The sequence below is a fragment of the Felis catus genome, chromosome D4 (assembly GCF_018350175.1).
Source record: "Felis catus isolate Fca126 chromosome D4, F.catus_Fca126_mat1.0, whole genome shotgun sequence".
Taxonomy (NCBI): Eukaryota; Metazoa; Chordata; class Mammalia; order Carnivora; family Felidae; genus Felis; species Felis catus.
Window position 1 is genome coordinate 35,685,561 of NC_058380.1, and position 20,129 is coordinate 35,705,689.

Consider the following 20,129-nt stretch of genomic DNA (forward strand, 5'->3'; position numbering starts at 1 on the left):
GTTTTTTTCCTTTCAATATATGAAGTTTATTGTGAAATTGGTTTCCATGCAACACCCAGTGCTCATCCCAAAATGTGCCCTCCTCAATACCCATCACCCACCCTCCCCTCCCTTCCACCCCCCATCAACCCTCAGTTTGTTCTCAGTTTTTAAGATTCTCTTATGCTTTGGCTCAATAAGAACTAAGTTTAAGTAGTGTAATGAACACTGAGAATTTATAGAGGTCAGATATTTTAAAATAACAGAGTTGTTATTACATTACACTTTGTGGTCACATTTTTGCTTTATTTTAAAAACTTCAACAAAACCCATGCTTCAGTACAAATTATGATTAAATAGTCATCAGTATTTAATTTGAGACAGTGCATAAAGTTTTCAAACAATTTTATAATTATGTGAAGTGACATGCAATTCTATAATTTATAAAATAAGCTTAATTGTATTATTCATGTTCGTTCCATCTTTCATTTACTCAATGGATGCCCGTTGAATTACATGTGACTTTCCTGTCCTAAGCCCTGACTGGGAAAACAAAGATGGATCAGATACTGGCATGCTCACAATGAACTTCTAATCTAGCAGAGAGTAGGGAAATCATGTGTCTATAAATCAATACTTCCATTAATAGCTTTATAAAAAAAAAGTGTTGGTGACTCAGAGACACCAGGGTATCACGGAACTTAAGGAGCTTTAATTGTGTCTTAAAGAGAAAGTAGGAGTTTGCAAGCATACAGGTGAGCAGCACTCCTGGGAGAAGAAACAGCATATGTGAAGTCAGAAAGAAATGGAATACCACAGCATATTCAGGAGACTAGAAGGAGGTTAGTTTTCTGAGGTTCAATTTTCAAGGTAATCTATTAGAAAAGAACAAATACAGGAAGTGTTAGTAAATGTCAGAATATAAGGACTTTGTCTCCCTTCCCATGATAAGGAATATGTGCCTTTTTTCTGAAGGCACTGGGTGATCACCTGGAATTCTCAAGCAAAGTCACCTCAGAGTGGACTTAACTTTTAGAAAACCACACTATCGGTAATACATACAGCAGATTAGAGGGAAGTCAGACCAGAGCTAGGTTTGAGGCTATCGAAATAGTCTTCATTAGCGTGAACAAAATATGAAGAAAATAATGAAGATGATATTTTTTTGAAGTTAAAATTAATAGAACTTGGAACATCACTGGATCTATCAAGTATAGGAACAGTTGTGAATTTTCTTGTTCCGGTCCATGGAGAATTACAAATCAATTAACTGAGCAGAAAGAGGGAGCAAATTTTTTAAGAAAAAGATAATCTGGGTTTTAAGCACATAGGTTGAAGTATAAGTGTAATGTCCAGATAGCATATCTATTAGGTAGATGGGTACGTTTAGGTCCTGATCGCAGTAGAGAGTTCTAGTTGGATACAAAGACTTAGAAGTCTGTGTATACAGATTATGAACAAGGTAACAGAGATAGAAAAAGTAGGTGAGATTGATGGTAATAAAGACTAGAAACTCAGGAAGTACCCACAAGTATAGACTGGGACATGCCATTCCATTTTAAGAACATAAAACATGATCAGATTTCCATATTCTTCAGTTTTAAACAATATCATAAAAGTTTATTTGTAATTAAACAGTGATTGTGTTCTAATGAAAATATTAGCTCAATTTAAAGCACTATTTGACACAGAATGTATGTTCAGAGTAGTTTTAAAATACCATTTTACAAATTTAGTTCTTAATGGAGATCAACCAATTTTGTTCTCTTTTGCTCTGAAATAACAATGATCTATACTTAAGTCTGACATCACTTGAATCCACTGTAGAAGAGTGGGTACAAATTAAAAAAAAATATTCCAAGAAAAGGAAACAATAACAAAAAGGAGCTTGCAACTTCTTGTATGGAGGCAAAAAACAAAACTAAAAATCTTGTTTAAAAAAAAGAAGAAAAAAATAATTTACCTATGTTGCTACAATCAACAGTGTATCAATCTCCACACATTTGGAATTGTTTCCTTGGCAAAGATTTGTATTATTAACGTATTCTCCACTGATCCTGCATTTACACAACATTAATAGAGAATCAGAAGTTGTCAATCATTACCTTAAATATAGCTCTAGGCTGTAAAGTCCTTGGCTCCCAGGAGCAACAACCACAAAAACCTATTTAATGGGGGATTTTGTTGTTAACATCTTCTCTGGGAAATAATTGTGTTATCTTGTAATTTATCACAAGCTATTTTTTGATATACTGCATCTGGTAGTGTAATAAAAAACTAAAACCACTTGAACAGCAAGAGAAATTGTGAAGAGCTAAAATACAATCCAATTCACACTGTTTAATCCACAAGTTATTTCATCTTTTAATTTCTAGAACTAAAATCTCTTCGGCATTGTCTGTTTCCCCATATTAGTTTAACAAACATGCCCTGAATTTTTGTCAACATAAGCTGTTTGGGAAGGAATAAAAAAGAGAAAATGTTCCTTTATTACCAGAAATAAGTAGAGAATCAAGAATGCAAAATCAAGCCAGTATCTTGAGTAAGTGTAAAAATGAAACACATGTTTATTAATTAAATGTGGACAGGTGATGACAAGGCACCATGTCACGTTGCACCAGCTGCAAAGAATGCAGACAGCTTTTATCCTACCAGACCATTTATTTATTATGCAACAGACACCCGTGCACTAGAAAATGTGTCAAAACGAAATGATATGAAGAGCTAAGATTTCAGTTTTTCAAATGTTGAATACTACTTGGTTTTATCTGCTTTTCTAAAGCACAATCTGAGTTTCATGTCCAGAAGTTTTATGGATGCTGTAGGTCATGATATTTTTTCTTCTACTAGACACTGTATGACTAAAATACTGTTTATAAAGTTCTATGGCATGCAATACACCAAGAAGATACACAACACTGCTTTAAGTATGGAATCTGCTTTTACAGAAAGTCCACAATAACAGCAAGTATTCAGAAGAAAGTAAAAGAGATCTAGACAGAAAAACCCATGAAAACACAAATCCACAATCGGTTGTTAATACCCAATTTACACTAACCTCAATTTTTGGAAATGAAAAATAAAATGTACAAGGCTTATTGTGAGACACTGTGATAACCAATCCATTCCAGTCTCAATTTCTAATTCTGCTCAAATAGGTAGCAATCAAATTTTTTCATTTAGGCAATTTGATAATAGGCCATTAGGGTAGTCAAATCAATTCAAGTTTTTTTTTTTCCTCCTCATGTCCCTGCACTCTTACATAAAATTGTTTCAATAACATTGATTGACAATTGACCTTTAGTTTCTTAGTTATTTTTTAAAGTTGTTATAACTTTTTTATCTGACTTTATTTTTTGTACTATGTAATTTTTTTGGACTTAATTTTATGGTAGTACACAGAGCCCTTGATCTCATATCTTTCATTATTTTATGTAAAATAAATGATGAAACAAAATAAAAGTCCTTCAAAGACAATGAACAATAACAGAAAAGTGCAGAAATGCAAGTAGGAACTAAATGAGGAAAATGTTTTCCACATTTCCAAAATATGATCTACAAGTTTATTCATTCCAAATCAGAGAATATTAAAGGTCAGAAATGTTGAGATAAATCTGGCTCTTTTGTTGTGGTTAAGACAAATAAGTACAATTTTGTTGGAAAGCAATGTAAAAATCAGTATCAGGAGCCAAACCTTCACTCTTTGCACATGACATCATACTCTATCAAAAAAGATTCCACCAAAAAAACTGCTAGAACTGATCCATGAACTTAGCAAAATAGCAGGATATAAAATCAATACACAGAAATCAGTTGCATCCTTATACACCAATAATGAAGCAACAGAAAGAGAAATCAAGGAACCAATCCCATTGACAATTGCACCCACAACCTTAAAATACACAGGAATAAATCTAACCAAATAGGTGAAGAATCTATAAACTTAAAACTATAGAAAGCTTATGAAAGAAATTGAAGAAGACACACACAAAAAAGGAAAAATATTCCATTGTCCTAGATAGGAAGAACAAATATTGGTAAAATGTCAATACTACCCAAAGCAATATACACATTTCAATGCAATACTTATCAAAATAATACCAGTATTCTCCACAGAGCTAGAACAAACAATCCTAAAATTTGTATGGAACCAGAAAAGACCCCAAATAGCCAAAGCAATCTTGAAAAAGAAAACCAAAGCAGGAGGCATCACAATCCCAGACTTCAAGCTGTATTACAAAGCTGTAATCATTGAGACAGTATGGTACTGGCACAAAAACACTCAGATCAATTGAACAGAATAGAGAATTCAGAAATGGACCCACAAACGTATGGACAACTAATCTTTGACAAAGCAGGAAAGAATATCCAATGGAATAAAGACAGTCTCTTCAACAAGTGGTGCTGGGAAAACTGGACAGCGACATGGAGAAGAATGAACCTGGACCACTTTCTTACACCATAAACAAAAATAAACTCAAAACCCTTGAGGAGAAATCAGGCAAAAACCTCGTTGACCTTGGCTGCAGCAACTTCTTACTCAACATGTCTCCAAAGGCAAGGGAAACAGAAGCAAAAATGAACTATTGGGACCTCATCAAAATAAAAAGCTTCTGCATAGTGAAGGAAAAAATCAGCAAAACTAAAAGACAACTGACGGAATGTGAAAGTTATTTGCAAACAACATATCAGATATAGGGCTAATATCCAAACTCTATAAAGAACTTATCAAACTCAACACCAATAAATAAATAATCCAGTGATAAAATGGGCAAAAGACATGAATAGACAGTTCTCAAAAGACATCCAGAGGCCAACTGACACGCGAAAAAATGCTGAACATCACTCAACTTCCAGGAAATATACATAAAAACCACAATGAAATATCACCTCACAACTGTCAGAATGGCTAACATTAACAACTGAGGCAACAACAGAAGTATGAGGATCTCTTTGCATTGCTGGTAGGAATGCAAACTGGTGCAGCCACTCTGGAAAACAGTATGAAGATTCCTCATAATATTAAAAACAGAACTACCCTATGACCCAGCAGTTGCACTACTAGCTATTTATCCAAGGGATACAGGTATGCTGTTTTGAAAGAGCACATGCCCCCCAATGTTTATAGGAGCACTATCAACAATAGCCAAAATATGGAAAGAGCCCAAATGTCCATTGATGGATGAATGGATAAAGAAGATGTGGTATATATATATATTCAGCAATCAAAAAGAATGAAATCTTGCCATTTGCAACTATGTGGATGGAACTGGAGGGTATTATGCTAAGTGAAATTAGTCAGTCAGAGAAAGACAAATATCATATGATTCACTCATATGAGGACTTTAAGAGAGATGAACATAAGGGAAAGGAAGCAAAAATAATATAAAAATAGGGAGGGGGGCGAAACATAAGAGGCTCTTAAATATGGAGAACAAACAGAGGGTTACTGGAGGGGTTGTGGGAGGGGGGATGGGCTAAATGGGTAAGGAACATTAAGGAATCTACTCCTGAAATCACTGTTGCACTATATGCTAACTAACTTGGATGTAAATTAAAAAAATAGATTAATTAATTAAAAAAAAAAGAACCAACCTACCATCCAAATCCTTGATCTAGTAAAGATGTGTTAAAAGAAAGAATTACAAAAAATGAAAAAGGTTATCTATGCAAAAAATTGTAGTAAAAAATAAGAAACATGTTTAAAAATTCAAATAAATATTAAATGGATTACCAATTCAAATTGTCTTCATGTCGGCCATTAAAATATAACTGTGGAAACTGTGGTGTATACTTTGTAACTTGCATTATTGGGCATTTATCAATTGTCATGTAAGAGAGTAATACCCACAGGTGAATCTGTATGGGTTGCCTTCCAAAGCCACAAAGATGAGAAAGAAAAAAAATTGGATAGCTCACATAAAAGTGAGAAGAGACAGAGAGATGATATGAAAATATGGTTGAGGCACTTCATTAGATATCCAAAATGTATGGGAACAAGTTACTGATTATCTATAAATTCATAATTAAGGTAGTATCTTTTAGATGTTATATGAACCAGTTAGTTACAAGAAAATATCAATACCTTCCAGCTCTTGGGGAATGGGAAAAATGCCAAGGACATTTTCATCCATTTCCACTATCTATGAGACATCAACGGGGCTATTCATGTAATGATAAAGTGATAGAGACTCTCAATCTTAACATATTATATGCATTTACATATATCACCCTGAGCTGAATACTTGAACTGTTGTTGTGATATATTTTTTTCAGATTTACAAGTTCAGAGCCAATGCTAAACAACATAGATGATTCCATAAAACTGACCTATATAGCCATAATAAAACAAGAAAGGTACACATGACAAAATTTAATGGAATAATTTATTTGAAAGACACAGAATACAATTGTGTAATTACTATTTGAATGCAATTACCTCTCTATTTAATATATCTAAGGAAAAGGGGAGTACAGTGAAAATGAAAAATGGAAACAGTTGAATGCCCTGGGGTGAGCAATTTCTTTATTTCCTTTATTTTTATTATAATACCATCTGTGGAAGAAATAGAAGTTCATAATAACAGAAATAACAGCCTTTGATTAAATGCCTGAAGAGTGCTTCAAAGGCAAAAACCTAAAGTTCCTAAACAAAGAAAAATAATGCAGCGTTAAGGGCAAATGTAGTTAAGGACGAATCTATAATGATGAAAAATTTCTCGCATGACTTAGACTAAACTTATTTCAAAGATGATTTTCTAAATTCAAAACATGCAGCTTGTCATGTACAGCAAACCTAGGACCTGCAGTTCTTGAACAGAAGATGCTACTTGAAGCACTGTTGCATCATACAAGCATCAATCAATACAAAGACTGAAAGGAAAAACTCCATCAGATCTTCTGTGGCTCCCTCTCTGCCAATAGGGATGACACAGAACACCTGACATCAACTCATTAAATATGCAGCAGGCCACCTCGGCATGTACTATTACACTTCAGGATGAAATTTAAGTAATAGATGCTGCTGAGCAAGACTAAATATGATTTAGAAAACAGTGACCAGTGGAATGAACTTTTCTATTCTATCTAGTAGCCATTATGCAATTTGTACCTGACGGTGTTCTCTCAGTGAAACCTTCAAAGGTTCTGACAGCTCAGATTCTCACTTAATATGGTCATGAGCCATTGATCAAGAAGATTTCAGAGATTATTATTAGAGTAACTTGTTAGGGTAAGCAAAGGCAAAAGCAAGCTGGAGAAAAGAAGCCATGAAAGAATGGAACATATGGGAATTGGTATTGAGGTATCTCAATTTACCAGTTGGTAGTAGCTGAGGATAAATGTATGGGCAAAGATCTTATACGAGAGGTAAAGGATGAAGAAACTAGATTGTTATACCAATAAAGGCAAAATATGTATGTTCCATATAATCAGGTCAGTATGAAGACAATATTAAAGATAAAATTTAAACTGCTTCTGCTATTTATATTTTTACAGAGTGCTTGATTCCACCAGGAGAATTTTACTACTCATATTAATAAAATAGCTTCCTTCAGTTTAAACACTTCAAGTATTTAATCAAAAACAATAATTAAATATACGATTATTCACCATTGCATGGAAAGTAAGTACTTGTAAGCCCTTAAGGATTCTCTGGATATGTACTGTAATCCTTTCCCTGTAATTCAGGTCACAATTGATATCTTCTGCTCAAAGCATTTTACAATCTTGTTCTTGTCAAGAGGCAGACAGTGTTTTCACAGCGAACTTGCCAGAGTCCTAGAAGGCTTCACCCACAGGATCAACTAGTCTACTTTTGTAACCTACTCTTCCTTTCCCACATGGCTTGAGTGATTGCACGTCTGCGAATATTAAGGAATGCCAGCAGCTATGTATGACAGAGCTATTTATCTCAGAGAGCTCTCTCAGGAATGCAATGAAATTATTGCTAAAATGTTGCACAAAGTGTAAGTTCACCCACCATTTTATAATAGTTATCCTTTATATTGTTGTCTGGCTTTTAAAAATCTAGTAAGTACATAACAAAGAAAGACACATTAAAACTACACAAGTTTTCCGATGATAATACAATTTTGAACCTTAGAAAGGAAAGAAAAAATTACATCATGACAAATGCTACTTTACATTTTTTTTAACAAAGCAGAATTATTTTTACTTGGATTTCTGTATTGTATTCACTAGATGGCACTATCAAATTATTTCTAAATCCATAAGCTTCTCAACAAGATGTTCTGGTATTAAAAAAATAGCATTTAGGTTTCTATGTACTTCAAAAAATACATAACACTAAATTTGTCACTTCAAAGTAGACTTTAAAAATGTCATTGAAGTAACCAAGATGTCCCAAATTAGCTTCTGGGACTGCAAATCCCAAGACTGGGTATACTATTTTTTAAAGAGTCACTTTTTTCCCCTTCAGTTTCTATTTATTTTTTCCCCTTTAGCTTTTAAAGACAACCTTATAAGGCATTTGAGATATACCTCCGTGGGTAAAGTTCTATGTGTGCATCTTCTTGTCTGATTAACAACACTACCAGAGAAGGCAAATTCAAAATGCATTGCTGATTCTGGCAGTTCCCTTTTCTAACAGGTTAAGATAGATCTCTGAGAGGTAGGTGGGAATATAGAGACTTAAGAAGTCAGAAATGATGCTTCAGACAACATTTAATATATTCCTGAGGCTTCAGTCAATTATTTTGTGATAAAACAGAGTTTAGTGTCTAACGATTTCAAGTTAGTTTCCACTAGTTACAAAAATTGAGCAGTACTTACAATCTCTGAACTTCATTTTCTCTGTTAAAATGTGAAAATGCATACTTCAGGGGTTGGTATAATGGTCAGATGATATTTTTATATAGAAAAACACACATTATGTAAATGACCCAAATCAATATTATAAAAAGAAACTGAAATTGTATGTACTTGTTCTAAGAGAATTGACTGAAGATGTTTTGATGGGTGTTCAAACTAGAGATGTCAAGATGAGGATCAAGAAGGTAAGTGAATTAAAACAACGTTACAAAATAAATAAAGTTATAAACAAACTACTTTGGGGATCCTGAGAACATAGGGATTTTCATGGCCCAGAAGAATCAAGGAAGGCTTCAGAGGGGAAGTAAGCTTTGGATACAAATAATGTGTGGTCCTTCAGGGCCTAGCTTTTAAGAAGTCTCTGTACCTCCTCCATGTTATGTTTCCTTGTCTGCAGGGTGGATGCAGAGGACCTTGAAGTCCTACAGGATGGCAGACAGACCTAAGAGCAGGGGATCTGGGGTCACGTACCTGAGTAAAGCCATCTGCTAAAAAGACTGTGAAGAGAAGAAGATATGAACTTCCATTATGTTAAGCCACTAAAGCATTGGAATTTATTTGCTAAATAAGTTTGCATCTAGCAAATCTTGCTTAATGCTGACTTTATTTATTTCACTTCAGAATACTGTAAGTTTCTTTTCTCCATATTTAAACTTTATATTATTTACCCAAGTTTCGCTCTGAAATCAAGAGTCCTGGAGCACAGCAAATACTGTAACATTGTGTTGTTAGCAAAATACAGATAAATCTCTGATGCCTAAGTGGATAATTTCTCTTTCCAAACACGTTAGGATTCTTTAAATTATCCCTGTTTATTTTAATTTTTATCATACATGGAACACATATTGAAATTATTCAGGCTTCAAAGCATGTTTCACTGCTTGTCTTGGTGTTTTCATTTGCAACATATTTCTGGGAAAATAATTCTATCTGTCAGCCTGGCTCCCTGTTCTCCTATATCAATCCCACAATTATCCATCGCCAGCTATTAAAGAAGTACATCTTCACCAAATCCATCAATAGGATTTGCATATGCACAAAAGAGTACATTTTACAAGTGTATTCTTACGTTTTAATTTCAAGGAGTTTTATTAGTGTACTTTGTTTTGCTATCTATTTTAACATGTAATCTTTATATTTAAGTATGTAAATTATATTTCTAAGGGTATAAAATATGGAGAGTCCTGTCTACAAATATCAATGAATCCTACCACCGCCTTCATTTACTATGAATTCTTACTGGAAAATTTGCTTCCATTTAGGGAAATTGGCTGCAGGCATGGCTTTCATATTGATAACCTAACACAAGGCCTGCCTATATAAAAATCTTTCAGTCCTGTTGCAACAAAGCAGCTTTCATGAAGAATCACAAATTGGATAGAGCTGCTGAAATGCAACATTTTGAAGACTCTTCTCATTAGTCTCTTTAACAACATATAGCTAAGACATTTAACAGTCTTTTAGTGCTGAGACAAGTCTAGTGTGGACTTTGTTACACTGTACATGCAAAGTTGCTGACCAGATACTTTTCTCTAGGAAGATTTCCATCTAAGGCATTTAACCCCTGGAAATCTCTAGGAGTTTAATATTTGAGCAACTCCAAGGAAATGGTGAAGAGCTGGATGAGATATTTTAGATAGACAATTGGAATCTTAATACTGCACCATGTGGGTAGAAGTTGATTCCATACTCTAATTTTACAATATGTCCTACCCTTTCCCTAAATGGTTCCTGGCTGCCAAGAACAATTTTTTCTTCCTCAAAATTCCAATGTAGATCTTCACCAAAAGATTTAAACAGTGCACCTATCATCAATTAAAATTATGTTGTAAAACATCCCCTTCATGCTTGAAATGAAATTTTTATACTTTAACTTCACCTTTTCTCTCAGAAACTTTAATTAGATATTTGTCAATGTCATGCAAGTAAATAAAAATGTAACTTGTATTGATTAAAACAGAGAAAAGTCCTATGAAAAAATTGAACAAATGAGATTTCTAGAAATCTGCAATGTCCACATTAAAAACGTCTTAAGTCTATATACTTATATATACAATTTTGCATATATATGCATCAAGAAACATGTAAGAATGTCCAAAGTACCTTTGTTTATAGTAAATACTAGAAACACTCCAAATGTTCATTGATAGTAGAATGTCTAATTAAATTGAGATACATGTGTTTAATACTGCACATGTAAACATGCTTGAATCTTTTTTAATTTTTTTTCAACATGCTTGAACTTGAAAAGCATGATTGGAAGTAATACAAAAATGAAGAAAAACACATGTAGTATGGTCCTATTTATATAAGATTCAAAACTTGATTGAAGTCAGGGTGCTGCTAAACTTCCTACAATGCACTGGGCAGCCCCCACCACGAAGAATTTTCCAACTCAATAGTACCGACAATAGTACTGACAATGAGAAACTTCTCTGAAGAAATGTGAAAACATAATACAAATTCCATTTTTTATTATATTTTTAATAAAAAAGAATCAGAATCACTAATTTGTCCTTTTTAATTTTCCTTTTCACTGATACAGTATTTAAAGATTTAGTATTTCCTTATCATGAATTTTTTCATCAATTTTGATTATTTAAAAATACTGCATTATAATATTACTTATCACAATTATTGACTTTTTGATGCCTCCTTAAATTTTGGGCTTGAACAAGGGCCTCACTTACTTCCTGTTGGTCCTAGCCCTGGAGGGGTGCAGGTAGAGGGAAGGGCTTATAGAGTTTCAAAACCATTGATATTATAATTTCTTTTTTTGTTTTTTGGTTTTTTTTTTGTTTTTTTTGTTTATTTTATTTTTGGGACAGAGAGAGACAGAGCTTGAACGGGGGAGGGGCAGAGAGAGAGGGAGACACAGAATCAGAAACAGGCTCCAGGCTCTGAGCCATCAGCCCAGAGCCCGACGCGGGGCTCGAACTCACGGACCGCGAGATCCTGACCTGGCTGAAGTCGGACGCTTAACCGACTGCGCCACCCAGGCGCCCCTGATATTCTAATTTCTTTAATTTAATATTTTTAAGTTTTTATTTTAATTCCAGTTGGTTAACATATAGTATTATATTAATTTCAGATTTACATGAGGTGATTCAGCAATTCTATACATCACCTTGTGTTTGTTCATCACAAGTGCACTCCTTAAGCAGCACTACCTATTTATCCCATCCCCCCAACCCCCACATTCTAATTTCTTAAGCAGAGCCATAGTTATGGGGGGAAGGTTGTTTTATTATTTTTCTTCTAACTATACTTACAGTTCATATACAGTCTTTTCTATGCGTAACCAAAATGAAAGCAAACTTAAAGAGAAGTAGAAATTATGATTAATGCTACGAATATACATCTTTATTATTTATTTATAAATCATTAGAAATATGCTATTGATTATGTATGTGTTGGTTAGTCTAAACTATTATTTAAATATCAATAATACAGTTTTTTTAATTGTTTATTTATTTATTTTGAGACACAGAGATAGAGAGCAAGCAGAGGAGGGGCAAAGAGAGAAGAGAGAGAGAAGCCCAAGCAGGCTCCACACTGTCAGCACAGAGTTTGACACAGAGCTCGAACCCACAAACTGTGAGATCATGACCTTAGCCAAGACCAAGAGTTGGACACTTAATAGACTGAGCCACCAGGTGCCCCAATGATACGTTTTTTGGGAGTCAATATTAAGTAAACACTAACAAAAGGCATACAATGGTGTTTCTCCTTTAAATCCACAATTCTTACTTATGAAAGCTTCTAAAATGTATTCAAATACTCAACTTCTGCACACAATAGAGCTTCTTTGAATTTTCCTGATGAAGTTACAAATATAAGGGATACATTTACATCACGTGTAGTTTATTAATTCCTGACAATGCTAGAAAGCAGTGACTTGACATGCAAATGTAACATTTTTCTATCTCTTCCTCTATTTCATTATCAAAATTCTCCAACTACCTTATTCACTAGAAAGATGGAAATCTTTCATTTGTTAAATTTCTGACTTTCATAGGGATGCTCACTCTACCAACAGCTTTACATTCTTTTCCTACCTAGGTAAAAAATGAAAATCAAGAACTCACCCATTATATGGTTATGTCTTGGTTATTATTAATGGTCATTCAGTTGTAATCTAAATTTAGAAAAATAACTATTACAACATAGTATCTTTTTCCTTTTCATTTACTTGACTGCCTTGTTCCTTATTTTTAATAAGTGCTCAAGTGGCATTGAAAAAGTTTTCATTACTGAAACTTGCTTTCCACCAGATTTTTCTTTGCTTTATCCCTGTCATTACAAATTTATTTGCTTTTGAAAAAACTTAAATGATCTGGATTTAAGCTATACAGTGTTATTTGCATGCCTATGTTGGCACTGTATTTTACTGTACTCTGTCAAGCCTGCACATAAACATGCCTACACATGTGTGAACACATATGTACACACGAGCACACACACACACACACTCCACAAAGGTAAACTTCTGAAAGCTGGAAGCAAATTAAAAACTCAACCAAATATTACCCTCCAAAATTCAAAGCATGTTAGTGAGTGTTGTGTGAGCTTCCCAAAGCTGAGGACCTGGAACACAGGTGCACATGGAAGGTGAGTATATTTCTGTTAAGCCTTTTTCCAGCACAGTAGATATTGCAAACTGATTACAACACTCTTTTCACTAAGCCATGAAAATGCATTAAAATCCTTCTCAAAAAAAGCACAACAGGAAGCCACACCAATTCATCAGAGTTGGTGCCTAATTGTCTTCTCTGACCAATAAGAAAAATAGCAACTTCATTGAACCAAGTATCCTATGTTGCCCTATCAGGTCAAATCAAATTTTCATAATAGTTTGAAGGTAAAAAACCAACCGAATGTATATATGAATTTATTATGTGTCCTGGTGAGTGGCACCTGGAAACACAGATTTCCACTTAAGCAAGGGAAATGATGGTAGAAAAATTCTGTGACTAAGACAGTGAAGCAATTTAAAGAGCTTCAAGAATGCTTCAATGGAACTTTTATTTTACTTTATTTATTTATTTATTTATTTATTTATTTATTTATTTACATAGATGGTTCATTAGCATTTATTACAGGACAAAGTCAAGATGTACAAACTCTGAATTTTTTGTTTGTTTATTTGTATTTTTGTTAATGTTAACATAAATTTAGTGACTGGTGTTGCAGTTAAGGATCTTCTACTGTGGCAAGGAACTTTATTATAAATATAAAAACATATTATTAAACACAACACACAAACACACATAGATGTAACATATTTTTTTCCCATTAGATAAGAAGAAAAACACAGAGCGATTGCTTCTCAAAGTAGACTTTGCATACTTCTGGACACACTTCCTACATATAGGGCCTTTGTAAATGTAGACTCTTAAAAATACTAACAATGTAATGGACTTTTATTTAAAAAAAATTTTTTTAACCTTTTATTTACTTTTGAGACAGAGAGAGACAGAGCATGAATGGGGAGGGGCAGAGAGAGAGGGAGATACAGAATCGGAAGCAGGCTCCAGGCTCCGAGAGACATCAGCCCAGAGCCCAATGCAGCGCTCGAACTCACTGACCACGAGATCGTGACCTGAGCTGAAGTCGGACGCTTAACCGACTGAGCCACCCAGGCGCCCCAGTAATAGACTTTTAAAACAAACAAGCAAGCAAACAAAACCCCCAAAATAATCTATGTCTTGCCTGTACCTCTCTATCTTACCTGTATCTACTGTTTTCTCAATTTTCACTCTTCAAGATGTTTGGAACAAATAGTTTTGTTACCTGTGTTTTTAAAATTTTGTTTGTACAATAAAAGATTTTAAAATTTAGTATGTGTCTTGGGGAAACAGTTTAATTTTTCACTTTTAAGTTTATAGTTTTATTTTTATTAGGCAGTGAATAGCACAAATATTATTCAATATAAGCGACATATTCTAAAGATTTTAGTAAGCAAGGTCAATTATTTACCTTTCATTTTCAGAGACAGAGTGTATACAATCTTGAATTGAAGTGAATCACTAGAAATACATCAGTGTGTTTAGTCTTAATCCATTCACAAAATACTTAGAGAACTTTATCTATCTATCTATCTATCTATCTATCTATATGCATATAGGAATGTCAGTAATGATGTTTACCAAAAACACTGGTTATTTAACAGGGCTTCTGGATGATTTACAACATATTTCTTATCTTTTCTGTATTGTTTAAGTTGTTTATAATAGTCATAAACTCATTATGAAAACAATATTATTACTATGAAGCCAAGTAAAATAAAACGTGTTAACCGAAATTTCTTGAAGTTAAACAACACAGTAAGAATGTGACACAGTTAACTATATACAGGAAGAACCTTAAAAATAAAACAAAAAATTATTTCTGCATTTTATTTTTCCACTAACTTTGTGCTGAATGATAAACTAGGGCACTATATGAAAGATTAAAGCTCAAATTAAAAGTTGTACTAGGAGATGAACTACTTAATCAAACATTTCCAAATAATAATATATTAGAAGTGGTGAATGGAGGCCCAACAGGCATATTCATTTCTCTCTCAGATGAAAAAAAAAAATACAGCAAACTGTAAGAAAAGTTGATGTGTGCCATACGAGTGAATTCTCATATAAAACTCTCAATATAGTGTGAAGATTTATAGTTAAGGTAATGTAAAAAGAAAAGTTATTTCAAATAGGTCATCTGCAATTTAGAAGCTTAGCTTCTAAGCATTAGTATTATGAATACTATGTGTTTTTCCATGCCTAATTTTGCAGTAAGTTTCTTTACACAAGAGTCTTATCTGAAGACTCTCCCAACCTTAGACTTGGGAGCTAACGTGCACTTACGCTGAAATCCCTGGCATTAATTGGTTTTACCACTGTCTGATTTCTGTACCAGTGAAGGAATAGAATTCAAATGCTAAGAGGATGCAGAGGTCTATCTGTCTAGAGTTAATGTCTTCAGGGTAAATAGTTGGAAAAGAAGGTGTCCACCTAATTGTATAGCAAGCTTTTGGTACAGGTTTGCCTAAATTGATTCTGGATTTCTTGTTAATCAGATGAGGTTTTTTTTTTCCATATTTCTAAAATATTAATCTTCGATTTTTTTCATATATAAAATCATAAGTCATTCTAAATCTCTATTTAATAGCAGTTTAATATTCTTATTATATGGTTTAGAGAACAACTTTTGCTAAATTGAAATTTTAAAAATTACACTTTACTTCCCTTGTTTTAGCCTTTTGTGACTAATGCTTTTAACCACAGAGGAGTGACATAGTAGAGAACAAAAGCAGAATGTTCTTTTTCATTAAAAATAAATTATTTGAATGTAGCAAAAGGGCTGTATTTTTTTTCAAGTTTATTTATTCATTTTGAGAGACACAAAGCGTGAGTAGGGGAGGGGCAGAAAGAGAGGGGGAGAGAGAGAGAGAGAGAGAGAGAGAGAGAGAGAGAGAGAGAATCCCAAGCAGTCTCCACACCATCAGTACACAGCCCAATGTGGAGCTCGAACTCGCGAAGCCGCGAGATCATGACCTGAGCTGAAAGCGAGAGTCAGATGCTTAACCGACTGAGCCACCCAGGCGCCCCAAAGGGCAATATATTAATATACAATCTGGATAGAGGTATGTCCTAAGAGCTAAGTAGGCACTACCATTTAGTCAGTTACACAGAAAGACCACATTTTTTTTTTATTTAATAGTTGATTGGATCTGCACAGAGAAGGATTTGAATATACATTACTATAAATATGACAATGCTGGATAGGATTACTGTATCACTGAAGTTTTGCTTGCTGAATTACTAGTAGCTCTATAAGAGATACAAGCTCCTCCAGAAAACACTATTCTGCTCTCCTCTCTGCCTTTGACTGCTCCACCTGCCCTCAAAACTGAATTTCTCTTTCACTATGACCCACAGTGCCAGGGACAAGGCACTTAACATTCTGTAATTCTTTTCATCTATATCTATATCTATATCTATATCTATATCTATATCTATATCTATATATATCTTAGAGCTGATATTAAGCATCTTGAGGGGGAAGCACTGTGCTTATTACTCTGAATCTTGACTTTTCATATAAAGGAGGTCACATGGTAAGCAATGAGTCAATGCTTCTGGTATAAATATATGAATAAATGAATGAATAAACAGAATAGCCATTTAATAATTCAAGTTATATGGCTTATGTCTAGGAATCAGAAGGCCAGAAACGCCACCAATCGCTTCTTGGTAGCCAGATGCAACTTCATCACTCAAAAGGCATCCTTTGTCAGTAGCAAGGCAACTGGTAGTGGCTTAGTGTTTCAGGATAGGATTGGCCGATGGCAGAACATTATGGAATTTAAAGACTGTATTTGCATAGTCTAGAGGTTCATTTTCCCATTCTCAACTATGCCACTATCCCAGATCAGATAAAATGTGTGCTGTTTACAAACCTCAGCATTTAAAATAAAATTCTGGGGCATCTGGGTGGCTCAGTGGGTTACGCATCTGACTTTGACTCAGGTCATGATCTCATGGTCCATGAGTTCAAGCCCTGCTCTCAGCACAGAGACAGCTTCGGATCCTCTGTCTCTCTGCCCCTCCCCTGCTCTCTCTCTCTCTCAAAAATGAATAAACATTTTAAAAATAAATAAATAAAATAAGATTCCAACAGCAAATGCAAACACTGTGGCACTTTTATTACTCTGGAATTTGAAACACAAATCAATCTATGCTCTAAAACCACAGTGTTGGGGGGGAAATGTCTTCCAAAAGATATCCAAAAGGATTTTTTAAATTTATTTATTTAAATTCAAGGTAATTAACACACAGTGTAGTATTGGCTTCAGGAGCAGAACCCAATGATTCATTCATTGCTTACATGTGACATCCAGTACCCATCCCAAAAAGTGCCCTCCTAATGCCCATCATCAATTTAGCCCATCCCCCCACTCACCTCCCCACTAGTAACTCCCAGTTTGTTTTCTGTATTTAAGAGTGTCTTATGGCCAAAAAGATTTCTTAAAAGAATAAAAAAGAAGTCTAGAAAAAGACAAAAATATACAAAAGCAATACTTTTCAATTTCAAAGGAAGAGATAAAAATACACAAAACAAAAATTAATGTCTAAACATTTACTAATGTTAAGTTGGGATTTCATTTTAGAAGGAATTCCAAAATAGTCTCTGAATTATTCATATTCTATTTTTTTTTTCCTGGACATACCACTTAACATTACATGTCTTTATTCTAAATAGAATGATTTGATTTAATCCACTCAAGTCTAGAGCATTCATGAACTAATTAATAATGTTTGATTTTCCATGTCTTGAGTGTCTTCTCCTGCTCCATTTAGATACCTGAACTGAGACACGGTAAACTCATTATAATTTCACTCCACATTATATTGGGAATAACTAATTTTACAATATTAGATTAGGGCCTTCTTGCAGAATTTTATTTTTCTTAAGCTTTGATGGAACTACATGGTGAAATCATGCACTAAAATGAGAAGACTTTGGATAACTAGAGATTACACTTACTCATGCATTTCCAGTTGCCACCAGAAACTCACAGAAACAAAAATTTGGCTTTTTTCAATAAAATTATTAGATGATCACTGCTGAAAACATACTGAAAATTGAAAACAAGCCAAAATCTTTTAAGAGTATAAACTCAATACACTGGATTTATAGAAAAAAAAACTTTAGGTTATTTATGAAATATCAAAGATGATCCTTATAGTTGTAGAAAACATATCATAAAGAACAGAAAGTTCTCAGTGGTTTTTAATGAATTATTAGTAAAAAATGTGTGAAGATAAGTTGCAGGGAATTTCACCTTTTTTGATTTACACTTCTTTAATCTCTAGATAGAAAAGCTGTTTTTTATATACTAGAATGCTTACTTTTCATATCATTCTTAACAAAATGTTTTAGTTGAACACAATATAAACAACTAATATTTTGTTGGAGTTTGAACATATAATATTACTTTCATATACTCTTCATTCTTGGAATTATAAATTCTAGGGGGCCAGTTTCTGACATCTAAAACACCATGTGAATGAATGTCCATGTCAATAGATATGACATATACTGTCTACATTCTCTATTGTTTGCCACATCTCTATTTTCTTAATGTCTCTATTCTTTATTTTTCCTCTTACACTCAGAAGACACTTGCATTTGGCAATCTTGCTCTAGATCCGGAAGATTTTATTCTTCCTGTTCTCTGAAAGGAGGCACACAATTCTGAAGCTGAGAGAAACATTACAGATTTTGCAATCTAGGTAATTTAAAGTCACTGGTCAAATGTAATACTATCAACAATGCTTATAAAAACACTTAGAATTATATAATATACTTCTCACCATTTACTGTAAAATCCCATTCTGTTTGTGTTCTGTAATTTTTTTTAAAAAAATGGAGAAAGTAAAAACAAAATGAAAGTTGAAACAAAACGGTTCATACATACTTAACATTTGACTGGAGTGTGATTTTACATAACCTACCTATATCCCTATTGACTTGTACTGATTTAACATTTTTAATGTTTATTTATTTTTGAGAGACAGAGACAGAGCATGAGTGGGAGAGGGGCAGAAAGAGAGAGGTAGACACAGAATCTGAAGCAAGCTCCAGGCTCTGAGCTATCAGCTCAGAGCCTGACATGGGGCTCGAACTCTCAAGCTGTGAGATCATGACCTGAGCTGAAGTCGGATGCTTAACTAACTGAAACACCCAGGCATCCTGACTTGTATTCATTTTAAATAGTATCTCTACTTAAAGAAAAAAGACTACTTTAGCATTAACAATCATTAATTTATACATCAACGTTAGGATTTCTTCCACTTATAAATGTACTGAATAATAAACTGCAATACAACATTATAGCATACTATCATATTCTAAGTAAAAAAATGATAATAAATCAGTAGCACTTATTGAATGCTCGCTACATGCCAAACATGATTATTAACTTCACATATATTAACAACTGAACGCATCACTACAACCCTAGGAACAATTTACTGAAATTATGGCAATTTTATAGATTTTGAAACTGAGAACTAAATACTCATCTAAGTTAACATATGCAGTAACTGATGGAACCACAAAGAGCACTGTGTGACTCTAGAGTTCAGTTCTTACTATGCTACACTGTCAGAGCTTAAACACTGAAGACATTTTGAGTAAATGATTAATACATTCCAAGTTGTCATTACAGAATAGAAATGTTAATGGACAACTGTTTTTCAATAATTATTTTTAAGTGCATATAAAGCAAAAACATTGTGTAACTGCTTAAAAATTATAAACTA